Raw genomic sequence first — 21,984 nt, 5'->3', positions numbered from 1 at the left:
CTCATGATTCATGCATCCTTCACAGACTGCAGCGCCCAAATACAATCTGTTATTAAGTTGCATCCAGAGGAGCCTGGGGGCATTTGTAACTGCAGAGTACTTAATGGCTGAGGCTCCTTGGGAAACCAGAAACAACTCCCCCTACTCTTGCCTTTATTTCCCACTTGCTAGCCCACATTACCACCTGGAATTATCTTGGTCCTTCACTTGGTTATTTGTTAAGGGTCTGCACTCCTCCCCTACTTGCTAGCAAGCTGTCACCAGTATCTGATACTTAGGGACACTCAAATAAGTTTGTAAAATGAACAAGAGGAGGGACCAGGAAGGAAGAAAAGTTGTTGTTAGCTCTTGTTCTTAGCTCTTTGTCCTCCCCTGCACACACTCCTCCTGGCAGCAACCTGTTTCCTTGTCTGCCTTTACAAAGTAGCTGGCCCTGAGCTCTCGCTGCCCATCCTGTGTGTCTGGGGAATGAATGCCCCTGCAGACAAGTCAAGGTGGCAGAGATCTGGCTCAGGGCTCCTAGGAGCAGTGACTACATCACACCATCAGAGGATGATGCTCTGCCATGAGACACCTGCTGTCCTGGCTGCCCCACAGTTAAGGACGGGGTACCAGAGCCATAGTGCTTTTCTAGGCTCATGTGTATTTGAATTTAAATTCAGGTATTTGGGGATGCCTGGGTGGCTCAGTGGTTGAGCGTCTGCCTTCCACTTAGGTTGTGATCCCAGGGTCCTGGGATCGAGTTCTGCACTGGGACTCCCCACAGTGAGCCTGCTTCTTCCTCTGCCTGTGTCTCTGCCTCTCTCTCTCTGTGTCTCTCTTGAATAAATAAATAAAATCTTAAAAAAAAATAAATTCAGGTATTTGTAGTAGAAGATTTCCTTATGTTTCTTTGTTTTTCTTTGGAAGCATTCATAGGCCAGTGCTGAAAAAATTACCTTCCTTTGCTCCAAAAGAAATATATTTCTCATAACATTTTGGATTTCTGCAGTCTGGAAGGTGAACTAATGTTGCTCTTGCTGATAGCAGGTGAAGGGGGAACTGGTCCCTATGAGGGCCGCTGAGGAGTCTTGAAGGATCAGTTTCCGTGTGGAAGGTCAGACTAATTTCCCATGTTTTCTTTTCTTACCCTCTTAATTCCACTCTAAGAGCCGAACTAATCCAAAATATTATCCTTTCCTCCATGGCTCCTTGGTGTTGCGAAATCTGTCAGAGTCTAGGGGAAGAATATTCACTTGATTGTAGTTCAATGTTGGCAGTAAAAGAATGAACTTCATAAAACAGAAAGTTGAAGATACACAAAAGGATTTGAAGAAAATTTCTAGGGGCGCCTGGGTGGCTCAGTCAGTTGAGCGTCCTACTCTTGGTTTCTACTTAGACCATGATCTTGGGGGCTTGGCGTCCAGCCCTGTGCAGGGCTCGGCTCCATGTGGAGTCTGCTGGAGATTCCCTCCCTCTGCCCCTCCCCCTTGCACTGCCAGCACATGCGTGCACTCTCTCTCTAAAAGAAATAAACAAAATCTTAAAAAAAATAAAGTTAAAAAAGTAATGCTACTATTGATATTATAGTACTTTCCTTATCTTTTTTTATCATGTGAGTTTATTCATTATGTAACTTTATACTGTATTTTTAGATTTACTATTTTAATATAATCATTTGCTTATGACATTGGCACGTTAGAAATCACAGCTGAGGGGCTCATCTCCTCCCTCCCTGCCCTATAACATACCCACCCATCTAACCTGTCATGTGTCTGACTGTCCCTCCTGGAATGAGTGCTTCCTCTATGAGGAACAGTGTTAGGCTCTAGGAAAACAGTGATCAATGTGGCAGGTGGGATCCCTGTCCAGAGGGAGGTATTGTTATATAGTGGAACCAGAGCATAAAGAACCCAGAGGAAGATAGCAGATCATGGGTTCCATGGGCAATATATGTGGAGTTGCAGGCCACTGATGTGGTGGTGGCCCAGTCTCTGTGGCTGTCCTGCATTAATGGAGCCTCTCCACATTGGGGGCCTGGTTAAAACAATGGATTTAGAGTTTCCCCATGGAAGAGGCATCCGGCTGATGCTCGGGACTGGGGGACCCCTCTGTATGGGGTTCACAAAAGGCTTTATGTTCACCTGTATACAGGTCAGTTGTTGAACTGGGATTGTCAGTCTGAGAAGGAGACATTGAACCTGGCCTGGCTTTCTGAGCTGCAGAAGGCCAGTGCCACAAATGCAACATTCTTTGATGCTGGAAATTAGGGGCTTATTTGTGACATCCCAGGCCACTATGAGAGGCAGAGGGAGATTTTCAGGAAGCTTTATGAGCACAGCAGAGTCTGAAAGGAGGTACCTGAGGCCAGAGGTGACCAACTCTGCATGAAATAGGGGCCACACAGGTACCTAAAACCAGTGGTCCGGGCAGTGCAAGGGTCAGAGTAGGGAGAGGAAGAGACCTCAAAACCCCAGACCCACCTACCTGCAAGGGGCATCTGCCACTCAGGCCCAGCCGACCCTTGTCATATGTGGGAACATGGGCCCTCTGTGACATTCAGCTAGATATCTGATTTTCAAATGAAATCCTCCAGCTTTTTAAATGTAAGAAGCTACCTTTATATGACCTTATTGGTCATATAAAATATATTAGCAGTCTACCTATTTTTGACTTGCACCCAAAATTTAACTTCAAGATTAAATTATTATTTTTATTGGTTATTTGTTACATTTTTATTTTGTGTGCTTTTATAATGAATATACAACATTTTTATAAGCAAGAAAAAAGAGGGGGTCTGAGGGCTTGTTTTGTGCTGGGCACCATCCTCTGTGTACTCTGTATATTCATTCATTCCTCATTTATTAATTCACCAGATATATACTGAGCACCTATGGATGTTAAGCACTGTACTGTAGACCCCAGGATACAGCAGTGAACAAAGTGGGCAAAAATCCTCACCCTTGTGGGATTCAAGTGGGGGAAATGAACAAGAAATGATAAGTAGTATGATAGGTCTGATGGTGATAAACACCATAAGAAACAGGTAGGGGTAGGGAAGAGCAAGGCTGGAGAGGGCTTAAGTTAACAATAGGGTGGTCTGGGAAGGTCCTACTGAGAAGAGACCCAAAGGAAAGGTTTCACTCCATTACACATGTATTGCTCACTTACTGTGTCAGGAACTGTGTTAGGCACTATGGAGGTTCTCCAGGGAACATTCCCATTTTGTGATATACTTCTTTTTACAAACTTAGAAACAAAAACTTAGTTTTGGGCAACCTGGGTGGCTTAGCGGTTTAGTGCCACCTTCAGCCCAGGGTGTGATCCTGGAGACCTGGGGTCGAGTCCCACGTCGGGTTCCCTGCATGGAGCCTGCTTCTCCCTCTGCCTGTGTCTCTGCCTGTGTGTGTGTGTGTGTGTGTGTGTGTGTGTGTGTGTGTGTGTCTCATGAATAAATAAATAAAATCTTTTAAAAAAACTTAGTTTTTTGATTGCATATGGCAGAAGTACAGTGCACACTTGCTTAAATTAAATAATAAAAAAAAGGACTCACTTAATTGGCAAATCCAGTGATTCAGGCATGGCTAGATCCAGGTGGCTAAACTATGTCACCAGGAATCCATCTCTCTCCATCTCCCACTCTACTTTCTCCAAATTAGCTTCCTTCTCAGATGGGCTCTCTGACCAAGATGCCTGCATAATTCCAAGTTTCTACCCCATCGGCTCAAATATTGCACTAGAGGACTGCATCTCTTTTCTTTAACTCCAGCAAAAGTCTCAGATTTCTTTCTCATTATTCCAGGCCAAGTCACATGCCCATCTTGGAAACCTAGGAGGGGATCCCTCAACAGAAGATCAGGGTGCCACTGGCAGAAGAAGGGAGATGAAATGCTGGATAGTAAGAAACTACCAACGTCCATCCTGGCAACACTTGCCAGGGTGGAAGAGAGCCTGCAAATGAGAATGTCTTCCAGGGCCCCAGTATGTCACCCACAGACTGTGTGACCTTGAGCCAGCTCTTTGTCTAAATGAGAGTGGTAGACTAGCTGGTTCTCTGAGGATCCTTCCAGCTCTTAATATGTTTGAGTTTTAGGCACATTAGTGGAAAACAGACACTATTTCATTAAATTACTGGGATTGAAACAATACAGCCTTATGGATCCTGGTGGAACACATGGGTGTTTTTTTCCCCCAACAACTAGCTCTTTTGATGAATTGCTGAGGAAGCTGTGGGGGACATAAGACTTGCCTCTGCCCGTGTCATCTCCTGGTAGCACCCACCTACAACTTTGGCCATATATATGCAAGGAAGCTTCATAAACCTTTTAGTCTGGTGGTGGGAAATGAACGTATTGCCATGAATTTCATGCCCCAAAGGCCAGAATGGCACAGTATGGAAGATTTAGCCTGGCTTCACCTCCTAGCATGAACCTGTGAGAAGGCCATAGTTTAAACAACACATGACTATCAACAGCTGTGGGGAAAACCAGCTGTGTGGATGTCAGTGTGAGTGTCCAAGACACCGATTAGATGTTTCAGTCCAGAATTCCATTTTAATGGTTATGTCTCATCTCTACAGTTAGACAAATACCAGTGTATTTCCCCGAGAAGATAGGGAGGGGTCACAGCGATTGCTCCTTGGTGACTATGCTAATGTCATTTACCCTCTCTGTTCATGAGATGTCTATGGGGCCAGTGTCTGTGCTACATGGTGGGGGACTTGGCCATGACTCATGTCAAAGCTAGAAGCCATGCACCACTCTTCCAAAGGAAGTATTAGATATGTGAGTGTTGGGCTGAGCCATGCAGTGCCAGAGATGGAGGTGGGGGGCAAGAGCCCTGGGGCCCAGCATTTGATTCAAAGCCCAGCAGTGTTGTTGCTTCCGTTGTTGGAGCAAGTTACTTGAGCTCTCTGAGCGTCAGTTTCCCCATATGTAAAGCGGAACAGTAATAGCACCTACTCAATAGAGTGTTGGCAGGATTAAATAGGAGAACACGTGTCAGGTTCGGGTCAGTCAGAATAATGACTAATGGTGGTGGTGGAGGTGTCAGACCAATGCAGCCGTGGACTCATAGGAGATGGAGCAGTAGCATATTTATAATGGCTGTCACGTGTGGTGCTTATTACATGATAGGCCCAGACACTTATGTGACAGACACATTCTAAACTCTGCTAAGTACATTAGCTCAGCCAGATCAAAGCTCAGCTAGATAATGTAATCATTCGTGTTAGCTCAGGTGGGTACTGTTGTCATTGTCATTTTGCTGAGGAGGGAACCGAAGGACAAAGAGTTAAGTAACTTGCCCAAAGTCACACAGCCAGTGAGTGGTGGCTGTGGGGGTTGAGCCCAAGAAGCTGAGTCTAGCTCCTTGTTCTAACCACTACTCTTTACAGTCTCACTAAAATAGAGCAACACAGAGCTTTCTATAGGTCAGGAAATGTTCCAAGCACTTTCTAGAGATTGGTTCATTTAACCCTCACAACCAGCTGTCTGAAGTGGTTGCTATTTTTCATATTTTATGGATGAAAAAGTGGCAGCACCCATAAAGAAGTAAGGACACGGAAGGAGTTCACATCTGCTTAGCTGAGTGGTTTAAGACAGGGAAGCTGACCTCACTGAGACTTTGGGTTGCTGTGGGGTAAGCAGTGACTGATGTCAAGCACTGCATGTGACCTGGCATGGAACAGGGCTTCTCTGGAGGGTGGCTGTTTAACTGTTAGTGACAGGGCCTGGCTCATGGACCCCAGCTCTGTTTCTTGTCTTGAGCTGCTCCTGGTAGCTGGAATAGGGCTGAGAGCTCTTCAAAAGGTGTGGCTTCTTAGGGAAAGAGGTCTTTGAAGAGATTTCTCTACCCCCTAGCTAGGCCCTCTGTGGGACCAGGGCATAGGTTGGCTCCACCATGGATCCTGTATCTGGCTTTGAAGCTGACAGATCTGCCACCTGGAAGGCAAAGAGACTGTGAATCTGTCCCAGCCACTTGAGGGCAAACTATCTCCTAGATCTGGGGCTTGGTTTGCTTAGCTGCAGAATGGAGGGAGTGTGAGATGAAGCAGGCAATTAAAAGCATCAAATCCAGAAAACTCTGTGGTTTCACAATGTGGAATAAGCAAGTCTTCTTGCCTGTGTTTTGCATAATGAACATGGAGAACTTTGCAAAACGCACTTTTCCAGTAGCTAGTCCCTTTTGTTGGTCAGTTGAGCTGTACATAGTTCCTCCCTCTGAAACAACACAAAGCTGTATCCTCGTCACTAAGCCTGTTTGTGGTTTATTTTGTCAAATTAATTATTATGAAGGTGAAGTTCTGGGTCATTTTAACGTCCTTGGAAAATGCTGCCAAATTACCCTGTGGAAACATATCTCAGTTTATACATTCACAATTGTGAAGCAAAATGTCTGTTTCTCCACATTCTGGTCCACCAGAATGGTGTATTTTGTATTATCCTACAAAAATCATCAATTTGAAAGGCAGATGTACTCATATTTAAATTTCCATTTTGCTAGTTACTAAGGAAGGTGAACGTTTTTCATTTGTTTATTCACTGGGTTTCTTCTTTTGTGAACTACCTGTATTATTGGAAAGCATTTCAGCTTTTTTTAAAAGCTGTTCTTTTTTGATTACAAAATTAATATATGCCTATCATGAAAGTTCAGTGTATGAATGTGTGACATAGCAAGTGAAGGTTCCTTGAGTCAATCCTAACCCTGAGAAATCACCATGGCCAACAATGTGGACATTATTCTTTCAGAATTTTCTAGAAAATTTTGAATGCTATTATTTGGCTTTAAAGATGGTTCATCCATGGCTTCAGTATCTTAAAAGTTGTTTTGACTTTTGGGATTTTTTAAAAGATATTTATTTATTATTATTTTTTAAAATTTTTATTTATTTATTTGAGAGAGAGACAGAGAGAGCACAAGCAGGGGGAGGAGCAGAGGGAGAGGGAGAAGCAGATTCCCTGCTGAGCATGAGTCTGATGTAGGGCTCAATTCTAGGACCCTGAGATCATGACCTGAGCCAAAGTTGGATGCTCAGTTGACTGAGCCACCTAGGTGCCCCTATTTATTTTTTTTTTTTTGAGGTGGGGAGAGGCAGGGGAATAGGGGGAAGAGAATCCCAAGCAGACCCCCACCCCCGAGTGTGGAGCCTAATGCAGAGCTGATCCCACAACCCCAAAATCATGACCCAAGCCAAAAATCAAGTCAGACACCTAACCAACTTAGCCATCCAGGCACCGCAAACTCCTATTTTTGTTGAATAAACTTAGTTGGCTTATTTTGATGAATCAATCTTTTCAGAGAAGCCATATTGCCTAGAGGGAAGAGTACTGAATTTGGGGTACCCACTGACCACTCTCGTGTCTCCCTGAGCACAGTAGGGTGTGTGTGGACTGTGCTGTCTACTGTTCAGCCCTGTCAGTAACCCTGTGCTGTGGACAGAAGGACTTATTGTTTTGAACGTCAGGCTGCTGTGGTATAAAGGCAGCATCAAGAGGATGAGGGCTCCTGGCCTTATGCTGGCATCAGCACCATTGAATTGGTGATAATAGTCAACAATAGCCAGTATTTACTCTGTATGTCCTTTACATGCTTGGCTCTACTTATATCTCAAAATGGTTCTATAAAATGTAAAATCTAACATTATTGTTGTTTTCCATATTCTAAAATGTGGGTTCCTAGAGGCCAAACCATTTGCTTAGCATCCCCAGGTAGCAAGTGCCAGAGTCAGAACTCAGACAGCCCTGCTAGGAGTAGAGGCCCCTCAGGAGGTTAACTACCCACCCTTCAGTTCTGTACAGCCTCTCCTTGAACCCCCATCTCCCTCTCAGCCTTTATACCTAGTAGTCTGGTCCAAATGCAAACTGGGGCCTGGGGAACCCCCAGTTGGTTCTCAGTATGAGCAAGTTGGGAGCAGGTAAAAACACGAGTTTCTGTGGGGCTGCATCCTTGCATCAGGGCTCCCAAGAGCGAGGAGAGCATCTTTGCCAGGGCAACAGTGGGCAGTTGCCATGGTGGCAGCTATGGCAACATTGATGCAAGTACCAGCCCTGCTCCCACTGGAGCCCAGCTGGTGAGCTGGAGGAGGAGCTGCCCTGGAGGATGGCTGGGGGCTTTCTCTGTCCTGTGCAATGGGACTGTGTTTGATAGAAATATTTGATAAATCGCACATAACTGATCAACACAGTTAATTTTTCTCTCTCTAGTTTGGTGGCCTTTATGGATTAGGTGGCCAGAAAATCCTTTAGACAATCTGGCAGGACTCAGGGGCCCAAAGCAGGCATCCTGGAACAGGCTGTCTGGCTCTGACTTTTAGTAGCCATGGAGCACTTCCAAGTCTAACCTCAGAGGGCCGCAGCCTTCTTCTGATGGCCGTTATTTTCAGGGCCCCTAGGAAAACTAAATGAACTAATCCACATAATAAGCACAGCACTAATAGCATTATTATTGTTGTTGAAATAATGATATTATCCTGTCTTACTCAGAATTTCTCTTACTTTGAGTACTAGTCTTGCTCAGAATTACTCTCTCTTATCCAGGATTTTAGGGGTGGCTTGCTGTTTGTCATAGTGATGAAATAATCTCAGTTTGAATGGTCTCCTTGGCATTATCTTTTCCTTTTTCTCCATATATGCAGCCGTGGTCCCACCCTACCACCATATTTCACTGAGAGTTTGGGAATAAACATGCTTTTATGTGTGGCCCCAGGCACTGCCAAAAAACAGCATTTATAGAGCTTCTAATTACCTTGGAGACTGTGGTAGGTCCTGTATCAGAAAGTCAATAAACTGCTTAAAGCGATGCTGGCTAAAATTTAAGAGTTTTTGGTGTTTTTAACTGAGTTAGAATCAACAGAACATTTGTTAGAGATGCCCATTTCTGAATCCTAATTTTTAGGATTGCAATTTTCATTTTTTTTTATTTATTTATTTTTATTTTTTATTTTTTTTTGCAATTTTCATTTTTAAGGTGTTAGGTCACCTACATACTGATTTATTTATTAGCTTCTGATCAATATGTTATTATTTATTAATTTATTTATTTGAGAGAGAGAGAGCATGAGCAGGAGGGAGAGGGAGAGGGAGAAGCAGACTTCCCACTGAGCATGGAGCCTGACTAGGGGCTCTGTCTCAGGACCCTGAGACCATGACCTGAGCTGAAGTCAGATGCTCAACTGACTAAACCACCCAGGTGCCCTTGATCAATATATTATTGAATAAAGTGTGAAGTCTTTCTTCTGCCCTACCGTGGGCAAAAAACCCCTCATACCTATTGGATAGAAACTAAGAAAGTATGGTGTCTGTAAATATAATTTTTGATTTAGAGCTTTTCAGGATTTAAAAAAAATGAATTTATCTCCTTCCTTTTTGTTTCTGATTTGTATACAGTTTGATAGAACAATTCTAAAGACTTTTCTTACTTTTCTTTTTAAGACAAAAATTGGAAAGAGAGTTCAGGGTGATTTTTTAAAAACATTTTCTAAGAGTTGTTTATTTGATTCAGATCCCTTTAAAACATTAAGGAAACTCAGCCATTAAAATTTTTAAACTAAAATTGCAATTTTATCAAAGTAACATGCACACAGTAAAAATATACCAATGAATCTGCATGGATTTTTATTGCTGATGTAGAAAAACCAACACATAATACTAATCTCTGATTATTATTATTATTGTTATTTTTAAAGTCCAGTTGCACTTCATATAAAGAGAAACCAACCAGTAACATTGGCTTCTGGCCTAGCACACAGTAAGCGTCTTTTCCAACTTCTTTTCTCTGTTGTCACTGTTTCTACCATGGTTTTTTTTTTTTTTAATTTTTTCTTTATTTATGATAGTCACACACAGAGAGAGGGGAAGAGGCAGAGACACAGGCAGAGGGAGAAGCAGGCTCCATGCACCGGGAACCCGACGTGGGATTCGATCCTGGGTCTCCAGGATCGCGCCCTGGGCCAAAGGCAGGCGCCAAGCCGCTGCGCCACCCAGGGATCCCTCTACCATGGTTTTAACATGTTTCTCTGTTTTCTGGAGCCAGACCATCTGGGATTAAAACCTGGCTCTGCCACCTACTAGCTGTATGATTTTGGACAAGTCACTTGACCTCTTTGGGCTTCAGTTTCCTCATCTATAAAGTGGGAATAATAAAAGTATTTACTTATAAAATTGTTTTGTGGGTTAAATGAGTTAATATTTATTAAGGACTTAGTATCTGGCACATGATAAGCATTTTTTTTTAAGTAAACTCTTAAAAACATGACCTCCATGATGGAGAGATTGAGGATTCTCTTGGTCCATATAAATAAAAGGTCACTGGCACTGGTAAGTTGCGATGACCATGCCCTGATCCCACATCTGTGCAGTTGAGGGGCCAGAGGCTGTCATCAGTGGAGAGCTTCAGTTTTTCATTTCAGATAAGGGGGGAGTGCCTCTCAGTGTTGGCTCATGGGAAGACTGGGTACGTACAAGGAGTCCTGGTTAGAAAAACACACACTCTGGAAAGAACAGCCTCTCCCCAGGCAAAACTTTAGAAAAACAACAATCTGCTGCTCCTTGATTAAAGGGTAGAAAACTAATTATCCTTTCCGGAGGGACGTGAGGCCTCTCTCTGCCGGACTGTGACCTGGAGATGCAGGATGTGGATTTCCTTAGGATGTAATGAAGCCTTTCCCATTGAAAATGTGCCATAATTCAGATGGATGCAGGTGGGGACAGGGAGAATGATCCCCTTGCTTTTAAAAGTGACCCCTAAATGCTTTAGAAACATCATCTGTAGGTCAGCACTTTGAGAATATGAAACAATAATTTTCCTAAATTGGATTTCCAAAATACCTCTATTACAAAACATCCTTTTAAAAATATTCTGTAATTTCTGCTAATTAGACCAGCTTACAATTAGCTGAGTTCAGATTTGGTGTTGCCAATGAGAAACCATTCAATCCACTGATGATATAGATCTGAATGCCAATGAGAGGAGTAACTGGAAAACACATTATTTCCGTGATGAATAAATGCCAAGTAGTATTAATTCTAGTTTCTTTAGTCAAGGGAAGGGAATGAAACATTCCATCTTGGGATAATTTGTGTATGAGTTTCCTCACTGTTGTCCATACCATCCTGTTAGAGATGCAAAGTTCCTGTTGACCTGTACTGTTTGGCTGGAGATATCAAGGAAGTTCAAAAAAGTCTTGCAAATATTTATTGACCATCTATCATGTGCCAGGTGTCCTGAGGTGGGAATATAACATTAAAAAGACCGCTGAAGGAGGCTTCTGGGTGGCTCAGTTGATTAAGCGTCTGATTCTTGATTTAAGCTCAGGTCATGACCTCAGGGTCATGGGATCAAACCCTGCATTGGGCTCTGTGCTCAGCAGGGAGTCTGCTTGAGATTTTCTCTCTCCCTCTCTCTCTCCTCCACCCCCATACTCACTTGTTCTCTCTCTCTCAAATAAATAAATCTTTAAAAAAAATAAAGATGAAATGCTCACTCTTAGGGAGTTCCCATTTTAATGACTTCAGTGGACTGGCCAATACCTAAGATCCTTATCAACCTAGATTTTCTACAGACATTGCTTCTAGATTATTTTGAGCCAAGCCCCTCTCAGCTCTGTTCCCACCTCCATTCACTTTATCCTGTCAAGTCACCAGGGACCCATGCTTTGCTGAATTTCAGTAGGCATTTCTCTATCCCCTACTTAATGATATAGTTGAGCACTCCCTCCCTGAAACACTTTGTTACTTGGCTTCTGGAATGTTCCTCTCCCCTGGTTCCCCCCTCACCAGAGTGTGGCTCCTCCTTGGTCTAAAGGCTGATGCTCTTGAATATACTCTTCAGTTTCTTGTATCCAGCTACTCACTCTAATCTCCATTTCAAGATCCATACCAATTCAGATCATCTGTCTGCTCTGGCTTTTGTCCATTAGTCTGTCCCTCCCATAAGTCTTCTCTGTCCTCCCAGTTGCTCAGGTTAAAATTCTTAGAGCATCTTTGACTTTGTTTTAATTTCAGCCTCCATATCCCACCCTCTGGCAAATCCTGTTACCTTATCTTCAAGTATGTATATAATTGCACTACTGCTCACCACCGCTGCCATCTTGGTCCACAGCTCTGCTGCCCATCACCTGGGCTACTGCAGGAACTCGTGAGGGAGTTCCTCACCAACCTCTCTGCTCCTTGTCTTGCCCCTCCAGTGTTCTCCCTACACAGCATTGAGAACAGCCTTTTGAAACATAGATCCTGTCTCTTTTCTGCTCAAAATCTTTCTGTGGCTTCCCATCTCACTCAGACTAAAATTCAAAACCTCGCAGTAGTCTGTAAGACCCTTACCATCTGGTTTCTCCTCCTCAAACTTCCCCAAGCCTCAGTTTCCAACTTGAAAATGGATGGATGTGGTGAGACAGACATCATAGGGTTGTTTGAGGATTAAGTACAATAATTCCTGTACTGTGCTTTGTGTACACTGAGAGCTTAATAAACATTAATAAACATTAGCTCCAAATATTTGCTGAGTGTCTACTATGTGCCAGGCATCACTGTAGGCAGAAGGGATGCTGCAGAGTAAAATGCAGTTCTGTTCTCTCAGAGCTTACATTAGGAGGTGATCAATTCTATGGAGAAAAACAGAGCAGAGTAGGGGAGGGGGCAGATAGTAGGAGTAGCGGCTCTTTGTGTGGTCTGGACTCACTGGTTTGTGATTTGGATTTGGTTTCAAGTTGGAAACTGAGATTCAGGGAAGTTCTCTAAGTTGCCCAAGATCACCTGATAGAGTTGGGCCTGAACTGGCTCTTGGGGACTGCAGCATCCATGCTCTGACCACCTTGTGTGTTGCTATCCTGTTTGGTGGGTGTAGTTTGTGCAGAAAGGTTTACAGTGGCTGCCCAACACATAGAAATGTGAATAAGCAATCTCTGGCCCACCCCGGACTTGAAATACACAAATGGACAGGAGCACTGGTGTATTTGTCAAGATGGGATGGTGTCTCTGAGTGTTTTAATTTCCTGGGGGCAGTTATGGCATTTTGTAAGCACTTTCTCCTGGATAAGGAGACAGCATCGTAACTGTAATGGGATTAATAAAGTGAAAATCATATGTGATCCCAAAGGCATTTAAGTGCATTTGGTGCCATGTTGGAGTCTGACTGGCCCCAATGCCAGGGTCCCTTCCCTCTAGTGCTGTTCATTTGAACAATTCTCAGCTGAGGAACTGTCCTGAATTTGAGGAACTTTTGTTCAGAAAGTACCTATCTAGAACCCAGTGAAGCCTGAGTGAGACCTGGATAAAGAGAGAAGGCTGAGATGGGTGCAGATCCACAGCCCATACCAGGCTTGCCTCAGGGTCCATGCATGGCCAGTGCTCAGAGGGCCCAGGAGACGGCCTCAGCTGCAGAACATGGTCTTCCTCTCCCAAGTGCATGTGGTTGTATTCATGCTCTGTCAGTGTGTATGGAAGGCTACTCTGTGCTGCTGCTGACCACAGACTTACTGAGGCCAAGCACCATGGGTTCGTTCTCCAGCTATTGATTAAGGTCCTATTAAGTGGAGGGAGTACGGAGGGAGCAGCGAGCCCAAATCACACAATCCCTGGCCTTCCAGAGCTCATCTCCCAGAAGTGGGCTAACTTTTAAAGTGCACATTCTGTGTGCCAAGTTCTAAGAGCTTTACGTATAATAACCCACTTAGTTCTCACAACAACTGTATAAGGGAATCTTGTTATTACCTCCATTTTACAGATAGGGGAAGTAGGGAACAGAGTGGATAGGTCTCTGGACCTAGTGGGTAGGGGTAGGTCCCATGTCACACCCCTAGTAAATGGCAGAGCTGGCTCCAAGCATCTGTACTTTTTTCTCCTCCTCCTCCTCTTCCCCTTCCTCCTCCGCCAGTGCAAGGCTTGAACTCATGACCCTGAGATCAAGACCTGAGTTGAGATCAAGAGTCAGACATTTAACGGACTGAGCCACCCAGGTGCCCTCAAGCATCTGCACTTTTAACTGCTGCACCAAACTGCTGTTTCATGGCACCATTTGCAAAACATTAAAATTTACCATTAAGAGTTTTTTTTTTTTCTGGAAGACTGAACTCATGAAAAGTTGTTCTGAAGATAAAAGCTTTGCAGGAAGCTCAAGGGTGAAAGAGAAATGCAGCAGAATGCCTCATGAGGTGGGAGCAAAGGATGGAATGGGTATTGCTGCAGAATCTCTGAACACAGAGAGCCGGGGCCAGGAGTGGAGAACGGGAGGAAGTGGAGAAAGCCAGAGTGTGGGAATTTTTATCATTGTTGAAGGATTCACATAAATATGTGTCTCTGAAACAGGGACTTGTAGGGCAGATTTCTCACAAGTGCTGATAAAACTTAACATCTAAGCCATTTTTGTCAGTTCCCAAGCTGCACAGAATGCTTACTCTCCCTGGCTTTTATTTACATAATTCCTGCTTCTGGTATAGTTAATGATATTTTATTTTGCATGATTATTTCATGAGGATTTTTCATTAGATATATATTTTTTATTTTGCCTGAAAACGATCTTTATTTTACCCTATTTTTTAAACTAAAAAAATTTTAAAGCAGTGAAACATATGGCTCTCCCCCCTTTAAAAAGGTTTTAATTTAAATTCGAGCTAGCTAACATACAATGTAATACTAGTAGTTTCAGGTGAGCAATATAAGGATTCAGCACGTCCATATGTCACCTAGTGCTTATCAGGACAAGTGCATTCCTTAATCCTCATCATCTATTTCACCTGCCTCCCCCCACCCCGACCCCCCAACCCATTAGTAACCATCAGTTTGTTCTCTATAGTTAAGAGTCTGTTTCCTGGTTTGCCTCTCTCTCTTTCTTCTCCCTTTGTTCATTTGTTTTTTAAATTCTACATATGAATGAAATCATATGGTATTTGTCTTTCTCTGACTGACTTACTTCATTTAGCATGATGCTCTCTAACTCCATGCATGTCATTACAAATGGCAGGAATCATTCTTTTTTTATGGCTGAGTAATATTCCATTCTGTATATATACACCACATCTTCTTTATCCATTCATCAGCCAATGGGCCCTTGGGCTGTTTCCATAATTTGGCATTGTAGATAATTCTGCTATAAACATGAGAGTGCATGTATCCTTTTGAAATAGTATTTTTAAAAAGATTTTATTTATTCATTCATGAGAGATACACAGAGAGAGAGGCAGAGACACAGGCAGAGGGAGAAGCAGGCTCCATGGAGGGAGCCCAATGTGGGACTTGATCCTGGGTCGCCAGGATCACACCCTGGGCTGAAGGTGGCGCTAAACCGCTGAGCCACCCAGGCTGCCCAGTATTTTTTATATTCTTTGGGTAGAGACATGAAAAAATGCTCAACATCACTGATCATCAGGGAAATGCAAATCAATTCTATAATGAGATACCACTTCACTCCTATCAGAATGGCTAAAATCAACAACACAAGAAACAACAGGTATTGGCAAGGATGTAAAGAAAGGCGAACCCTCTTGCACTGTTAGTGGGAATGTAAACTGGTACAGTCCCTGTGGAAAACAGCATGGAGGTTCCTCAATAAGTAAAAAATAAAACTACCCTACAATCCAGCAATTGCACTATTAGGTATTTACCCAAAGAATACCCTCCCTATTAAAAAATTGTGGTAAAATACACATATTTACCATTTTAACCATTTTAAATATATAGTAATTTGATGGCATTTAGTGCATATACAGTGTTGTGTATCCATCACCACTAATTCCACAATGTTGTCATCACTGCAAAAGGAAATTGTGTACCCATTAAACAGTCATTTCCCACTCACTCTCTTTCCATCCGCCCCTGACCACTACTAGTCTGCTTTCTCTCCTTATGGATTTGCCTCCTCTGGGTATTTCATATAAATAGGATCATACAAGATGTGGCATTTTGTGTCTGGCTTCTTTCACTTTGCATAATGTTTTCAAGGTGCTCCATGTCATAGCATGTGCCAGTATTTCATTCTTTTGAATGACGTCCATTGTAGGCATATGCCACCTTTTGTTTATCCATTTTCATTCATCAGTTGATGGAATTTAATATATACCTTTTAATATGGTTACTAGAGCACCAGGTAGTGCCAGACACTTTGCTACATGCTCGTTCCTGAGTCTATAAAGAGCCCTTACATATCCATAACAAAAAAAAAGAGAACATCCCTTTATATTAATGAATAAGTGACCTCAACAAAAGGCAAACTACAAATATAATCATTTTATGGGCTAAAAAAATCATTTAAATCTGTTCTTTTTAGTTCATTCTGGAATTAGTTTGATTAGTTCATTCTGGAATACATCTGGTATCTGTATTATTTAGGACCAGATCATAGACATCCCAGTGTTTGGGATAATCCCCATTTGGGAAAAATTTTATTTGTTGCTCTATTCAAGTAAAGTTGTGACCTGAAAATAATTTCCTTTTTTTTTTTTTTAAATTTTTTTTAAAATTTTTTTATTTATTTATGATAGTCACAGAGAGATAGAGAGAGGCAGAGACACAGGCAGAGGGAGAAGCAGGCTCCATGCACCGGGAGCCCGATGTGGGATTCGATCCCGGGTCTCCAGGATCGCGCCCTGGGCCAAAGGCAGGCGCCAAACCGCTGCGCCACCCAGGGATCCCTGAAAATAATTTCCTATATTTTTTTCCAGAGACCACATCTTAGAGCCTTTGTAAATATTTTTTTCTTCTGATTTTTTCTGAATTTAGATGGATACTAAAATCATTTTAGAGAATGTCTCACTTTTCAAGAGGATCTCAATTTAGAGATTTTGGTGGTTGGTCACTAACATACAGCCATGAGATGTAGAGCCATGAATTTTTAAAATCTGAGGCTCTTTGAAACTAATGAGTTGTTTTTCTACAACTGTGCTGTCCAGTATGATAGACACATGCCATGTACTGCTACTGAGCACTTGAAATTGACACAAGAGTATAATACTTATTGGATTTTAAAATTTTATTTATTTATTTATGAGAGCACAAGTAGGGTGGGAGAGGCAGGTGGAGAGGGAGAGAAAGAATCTTAAGAAGGCTTCACCCCCAGTGTGGAGCCTAATGTGGGGCTTCATCTCATGACCCCTAGATCATGACCTGAGCTGAAATTAAGTTGGATGCTTAACCGACTGAGCCACCTAGGCACCCCAGTAACATACTCATTGGCTTTTGAAGATATGAAAAAATGTGAAATATCTCTAATATTTTTTTCTACTCCACATTGAACTGATAATAGTATCTGGATATATTGGGTTAAATAAACTATATTATTATAAAATAAACTTACCTGTTTCTGTTTACCATTTTAATGTGACTAATAGAAAATTTAAAATTACGTATGTGGCTTGCACGATATTTCTATTAGACAGTGCTGTTCTAAAAAAACAACTGGCAGAGGGATGGAAAAATGGGAAAAAGAAGTCTAAATGTACACTTCCAACTTCTGTGCCTTTAGAATCTTAAAAGTGCCCCATGAGAGAAGCTGCAGTGGATCTGGATGCCTACATTAGCCTCCCTGCTGGTCTCTGCCTTCATTCTGGACCCCTCTGCTATCTTCTCTTCCCTCCAGCCAGAGGGATTTTTCTAAAGGTGAATCTCATGTCGTTTCCTACTGTATAGCCTTAGTGGAGCCTCCTCAGCCCACGGCCGACCTCCCAATCCTAGCCTTTAAGGCTCTGCCCTGTCCAGTTCTGGCTGCCTCTTCAGCCTCACCTTAATCCTCTCGGCCTCCTTCCCCACCTGTCAAGGTCTTTCAGTAAAAATTATTATGATTTTCATTACATAATACATTTCCATAGTAAAGATTTAAAAATACATAATGTAGGGATGCCTGGATGGCTCAGTGGTTGAGCGATCCCAGAGTCTCGGGATCGAGTCCCGCATCAGGCTCCCCACATGGAGCCTGCTTCTGCCTCTGCCTGTGTCTCTGCCTCTGTGTGTGTGTGTGTGTGTGTGTGTGTCTCATGAATAAATAAATAAAATCTTCTAAAAAACTACATAATGTAAAAGATGATGTCCACATCTATGCTTCCCGCCCCCTACCCTGGCTACACACATAATCACCATCAACAGTTGGGCATGTGCCCTTCCAGGGTCCTCAGGAGGTGTACACATAGCTGATTCTATATGTGTGTGTGTAAACACAAATGAGTTTATGTGTTGTCCTGTTGCTTATCCTACATTATGTATTTTATAGTCTTTGCTGGTGAAGGCATTATCTTTAATGGATGCCTTTGTGTTTTATATAGCTTTGCCATAATTAATTCATTTATTATTATTATTAATTATAAACTATTTCACCCATATAGCAAAATATAGGCTATTGTAACTTTCATCTCTGTACCTGCCATTTAATAGACATTATTTTGCCCTGTTGGCTTCAGAATTTTTATGTGAGGAGTGCATGAGTGGCTCAGTTGGTTAAGCCTCTGCCTTTGGCTTAGGGTTTAGGTCATTGATGGAGCCCTGCATCCGGCTCCCTGCTCAGAGGGGAGTCTGCTTGTCCCTCTGCCCCTCTCTACCCTCTGCCCTCCCACCCCCGCTCATGTTCTCTCTCTCTCTCAAATAAATAAAATCTCTAAAAAAAAAAAAAAAGAACTTTTATGTGAATAAATGGAACATTACAGGTAGAGATGAAGCCTCAATGGGTCCCAGTCCAGTCTCTTTTCCCTCTCAGTCCCCAAAGGGAGCCAGTCTTATGCAGTTGATAAACCCTTTTCATCTGTAGTCTTACTATGTGTATGTGTGGCTATAAACAATAGAGTGTTACGTTGTGAGATTCTAAATAGTATTATATATCATGCATATCTCCTGCAACTTGGATTTTCTTTCTTTCTTTCTTTCTTTCTTTCTTTTTTTAGTTTTTCATTAATACATCATCCTACATGGTCTTTTTTTTTAGTTTTTATTTATTTATGATAGTCACACAGAGAAAGAGAGGCAGAGACATAGGCAAAGGGAGAAGCAGGCTCCATGCACTGGGAGCCCAATGTGGGATTTGATCCCGGGTCTCCAGGATCGCGCCCTGGGCCAAAGGCAGGCGCTAAACCACTGTGCCACCCGGGGATCCCCCTACATGGTCTTACATTGCAAGGAATGAATATAGTTTTATTTAAGAATCCTTTATTGACGACATTTAGGTTGTCATACTTAGCTTCCAGTTTTTCAAATGTGCCATCTCTCTTTTACATCTTAACTCTTGACTTTTAACTTTAGTAGTTTTGCCAGTTTTGCCTATTTTGGTAATCTTTGCAAAGATCAACTTTTTATCTCCTGCATTTTTAGCTTGCTTTCCTATGGCCTGGCCCATTGCTCCCTGTCTTATCACCTGGCTGAGTCCTCATCTCTGTCAGGTCATAGGGAGGGCTCATTTCCTCTGGGAGGACCTCCTGGCTCCTCAAATGATTGAGCCCCTTTGTCACTCCTAACACAGCTCTTTTTTTTTTTTTTTTAAAGACTTACTATGTTGTCTGTCTCTCTCGTCCTTTTGTAAGCTTCATGAAAGCAGACATTGGATTTGTGTCGTTCACTAATGTCTAGTACTGTGCCTGCCCCATAGAAGATGTTCTATAATATTGGAGATAAATTAATATGTGAGCCCCTGTGATTGGGTACAGAACCCTTCTCCAAAGGGTGATGGCTGTCTTTCAGGGTGCATTCTCAATGGGACTGTTGCGGAAGATCCAACTAGTGCTGAGTGATTGTATCAGTTGACTATTTCTGAGGTTCTGTGATCCTTTCCCCACACAATTTATCAGTAAAAAAAGAGCTGGAGTTGCAACCATGGCATCAGTGAAATGAAACTGAGTGTGGTCTATGAACTATGGAAACATGTTAGTGGGTGGTGCCTTTGTGCTTTTGTTTAAGAGACAAGCCAAAATGATCAGCTTTCCATTGGCAAACTACCTCTTCACAGTGAGCTTCTCCACAAATATGGGGTCTTCCCCAGGCTAACCACCTGCCAGTCCATCCTCAATTATGTACCACTATCAGACCTCAGAAGACATTTACCTGAAAGAGACTATCACTGTCTTAACTGGTCCAAACAGAATAAAAATAACTGGCATAGGGGCGCTTGGGTGGTTTAGTTGGTTCAGTGTCTGCCTCTTGATTTCAGCTCAGATTGTGATCCGAGGGTCACGGGAGGGGGCCCCAAGTCAGGCTCCGTGTTCAGAGGGTTGTCTGCTTCCCCTCTCCCTCTGCCTTTTCTCCTGCTTGCATACTGTTTCTGCCTCTCTCAAAATGAATGAATAAATCTTTTTTAAAAAAACTGGCACACAAAAAAAAAACTGGCACAAAAAAAAGCTGGCGCAAGTGGTACCATATTCTGCACTAATTTCTTTTATAAAATGTAGCTTTATGACTTTCCTAGGAATGCTACAATTGTCTTCATGGATATAGAGAAATAAAACAAAAGAAATAAAAGGAAAGTTGTTTTTTTTAAATATTTTTATTTGTTTATTCATGGGAGACAGAGAGAGAGAGAGAGGCAGAGACATAAGCAGAGAGAAAAGCAGGCTCCATGCAGGGAGCCCGATGTGGGACTTGATCCTGGGACTCCAGGATCACGCCCTGGGCTGAAGGGAGGCGCTCAACTGCTGAGCCACCCAGGTGTCCCAAAAGGAAAGTTTTGTTAGCATGATGTTCTGAGTTGAGAATTAAGACATTGAAATATTTAAAACATAAACAACATGCTGGCTAAGGTGGTACTCTTTGGGAAGGGAAATAGGGTGGGAGGCATGAAATTAGACAAGGAATGGAGGGGATCACTTTTCATGGTTCCATTGTGTTCGTATTTGTAGTCATGTTGTAGTCTAACAAATATGACAGGCTGAAGACTTTGTTTTTATTTTCCTTCTATTTTATCTAATGTATAAGAATTAATGTGAATTTCACTGCTGTTCACATGTGCCTTACCAATGGTAATGATAAGTAACATTCCTTTTTACTTGGTTAAAGAAGGAGTCTTCAAGATGCTCCTCTTTCTGATGAGTTGTCAGAAGGTCAGTAGTAGCCTACCACTATGTCACAATGCTCACATCATTCACCTCACTTCATCTGATCTCAAAGGCATTTTATCATCTCACATCACCACAAGAAGGGGAATACAGTACCATAAGATATTTGAGAGAGAGAAGCCACATTCACATAACTTTTATTACTACATATAGTGTTATAATCCTATTTTTTAGAGAGGGGGGAGGGGTAGTGGGAAAGTGAGAGAGAATCTTAAGTAGGCTCCATGCTGGGTATGGCTATCACGCGGCTCAATCCCACGACTCTGAGATCATGACCTGAGCTGAAATCAAAAGTGGCTCACTCAACCAACTGAGCCACTGAGGTGCCCCTGTTATATAATTCTATCCTATTAGGAGTTATTGTTGTCATCGCCCTTATGCCTCATTCATAAATTAAACTTAATTATAAGTAGTATGTGTAGGAGAAAACATAGCATGTACGGGGTATGGTCATTTCCATTGATTCAGGCATCCACTGGGAGTCTTGAAACGTACCCTTTTTAAAAATAAGCTGTACACTTACAAAAAAAAAAATAAGCTGTACACCTGATGTGGGGCAGGAACTCACAACCACAAGATCAAGAATCACATGCCCCACGAACTCAGCCAGCCACGTGCCCCTGATACCTACCCTTCATGCATAAGGGAAGACTACTGTAGTAGCTAACTTGAGCATCTAGCAAGTACCAGATTCTCTGCCATTTTATATAGCACTTAAATGCTTCGATTTTGTGAAGAGAGACCATTACCCCCATTTTATAGATGAGAAAATGGAGACTCAGATGGAATAGAGAATAGGTAGCCTGGTTGAAGTCCCCCAGCAAGAAAGGGAGGGAGCCACTCTTGGAGCTAGCGTCACATAGTGCATGGGCAGCAGAAGCTTCTGAAACCCATACTCTCAGGAGCTGCTCTGGAAATGGTCACTAATCCTCTTCCCAAGGTGGTGGGAAAAGGTTTGTATTTGTTTTCCTGTGGTGGGAAATACATTT

At 42.5% G+C, this 21,984-nt stretch overlaps 1 protein-coding gene across 2 annotated transcripts in view; it reads left to right on the top strand.

Annotated features, from left to right (window-relative positions):
- The window catches only part of ARHGEF3 (Rho guanine nucleotide exchange factor 3), a 306,587-nt gene that overhangs the window by 72,502 nt on the left and 212,101 nt on the right, over window positions 1–21,984 (top strand). The window lies entirely within an intron of this gene.

The sequence above is a fragment of the Vulpes lagopus genome, chromosome 7, assembly GCF_018345385.1.
Source record: "Vulpes lagopus strain Blue_001 chromosome 7, ASM1834538v1, whole genome shotgun sequence".
NCBI lineage: Eukaryota > Metazoa > Chordata > Mammalia > Carnivora > Canidae > Vulpes > Vulpes lagopus.
The sequence above is the reverse complement of the archived record's forward strand: the minus strand, read 5'-3'. Positions and strand labels throughout refer to the sequence as shown.